This window comes from Mandrillus leucophaeus, unplaced genomic scaffold (assembly GCF_000951045.1).
Source record: "Mandrillus leucophaeus isolate KB7577 unplaced genomic scaffold, Mleu.le_1.0 Scaffold504, whole genome shotgun sequence".
Taxonomy (NCBI): Eukaryota; Metazoa; Chordata; class Mammalia; order Primates; family Cercopithecidae; genus Mandrillus; species Mandrillus leucophaeus.
Window position 1 is genome coordinate 950,538 of NW_012105410.1, and position 2,245 is coordinate 952,782.

At 44.0% G+C, this 2,245-nt stretch overlaps 1 pseudogene; it reads left to right on the top strand.

Moving 5' to 3' along the window:
* Positions 1-518: 518 nt before the first annotated feature.
* Positions 519-1,426, top strand: LOC105551072 (annotated as a pseudogene).
* Positions 1,427-2,245: the final 819 nt, after the last annotated feature.

Genomic DNA, 2,245 nt, shown 5'->3' on the forward strand with positions numbered 1-2,245 from the left:
GATGGTCTCGATCTCCTGACCTCATGATCTGCCCGCCTTGGCCTCCCAAAGTGCTGGGATTACAGGCGTGAGCCACTGCGCCCAGCCACTTCATTCCTTTTCATTGCTAAATAATGTTCCATTGTTTGTGTATACCATATTTTATTAACATATGTCTGTTCCGCAACTGGTGGATGTTTGGGTTATTTCCATTTTTTTGGCCAACGTAATTTTTAAACAATGTTTATATGTAGGTCTGCTGCTTACTTTGGGTTTTTCTTTTCACAGAATTTTTTAAAATGTTTTTAGAGGTGTGGAGTCTTACTACGTTGTCTAGACTGAACTCAACCTCCTGGGCTCAAGTGATCCTCCTGCCTCAGTCTCCTGAGTAGCTGGGACGATAGGTGTGAGACACTGTGCCTGGCTTCTTTTCATAGACTCTTTATGGAAAAATAGAAATTGTTTCCATCTTGGTAGTGATGATTACTGCATACCTTCACTCTGATTTAAGGATTTTGGGACCAAGCTCCACTTCTTCTCTGAGTATGGAGAAGGCAAAAGGCAAGGATTGGACCTCCTCAGAGAAGTCGAGGGAAGAGGATCAATCAAACACAATTGCTTTGCCAGGAACATCAGCAAAGGGAACCAAAGGAGAAATATCTGCTAAAGATGAAAAAACACTCTGCCCAAAAAAGGCGGCAGAGTACAGAGATAACCCCAAACCTCAGAAGAAGATACCAATCCCCTCAGCACCCTCTAAACAGCCACCTGTTAATCCGATTCACCGGGACATTCTGTGGGCCTGGTGCCTACAATTAAAGGCAAAGCCACACAGGCCTTTGGTGCCAGAAATAAGCTCATGTGTGCCTTTGCCTATCCAAATCAAAAGAATTTTCCTAGCACAGCAAAAGAGGCCAGAATCCGGAAATCATTACCAAAAAAATCAAAAGCGGACAAAGGGGAAACGTCCCTGCAAAGCTCTGAGGAGACACATCCTCCTGAAGTGGCTCTTCTCCCTGGGGAGGGGTTGCCTGCCCTAGAAGAGTCTGCTGCTCCCCTTGAGGGAGTTAATGCAGTTGTGGTGACAACTTCTGTTCCAGAAGCTTTGCTGGCCTCCTGGGCCAGAACTGTAGCCAGGGAGAGGGCACCAGAAGCAGTGAAATCTCCACATGAGGCCCATGGTGTCAAGTGGCTTGTGGTCCATGGGAGAAGTCTCCCTGCAGACACAGATGGTTGGGTTCACGTCCAGTTTCATGCTGGACAAGTCTGGGTTCCAGAAAAGTAAGAAGGGAGAGTGAGTGCACTCTTTTTGCTTCCTGCCTCCAATTTTCCACCCCCATACCTTGAAGACAATATGTTGTACCCTAAATGCATTCACAGGTACAATATCTTAATAAAAAGCCCCGGTGGGGATAGAATATCAGGAAAAAGACCACATCTGTGGTAATTAATGGCAGAAAGGCTGGACAGTTGATTCCATGGTGCTGCTGACAGGTGAATTCTGGTCCTCTCCACACCTGCTTATGGGCCATGCAGACTGATGTGGTGGCAGATGTTAGCCGCAGTGACTGCTGCTTCGTGGGTGGACATATAGACTCTTACGTTTAAAAATGGAAAAACATTTTACAAATTACCATAAATTCTAGCTAATACATAGAAAACCTCATTCATACTACCTTTCTAAAATAGAAATGACTTCAGCAGCTCTTTTAAGTGGGAACCTCTTCAGCTGAGCATTGTGAAGGAGTTGAGAAAACAAACGGTAGTTTGCTCCTCTGCTCAATTTCCCTGACCCGAATACTGACTACTTTAGGAGCTTCTTCATTCCAATTGCAATTTCATAAAATGTAAAGTATTTTAAGGCAAAGAACAGTTGTTAATTCTCTCCTTCCCCAAAACATACGATTTTCTTTTTTTTTATTTTTATTTTTTTATTATACTTTAAGTTCTAGGGTACATGTGCACAATGTGCAGGTTCGTTACATATGTATACATGTGTCTTGTTGGTGTGCTGCACCCATTAACTCATCATTTACATTAGGTATATCTCCTAATGCTATCCCTACCCCCTACCCCCTCCCCACAATAGGACCCAGTGTGTGATGCTCCCCTTCCTGTGTCCAAGTGATCTCATTGTCAATTCCCACCTATGAGTGAGAACATGTGATATTTGGTTTTCTGTTCTTGCGATAGTTTGCTGAGAATGATGGTTTCCAGCTGCATCCATGTCCCTACAAAGGACACAAACTCATCCTTTTTGGTGGCT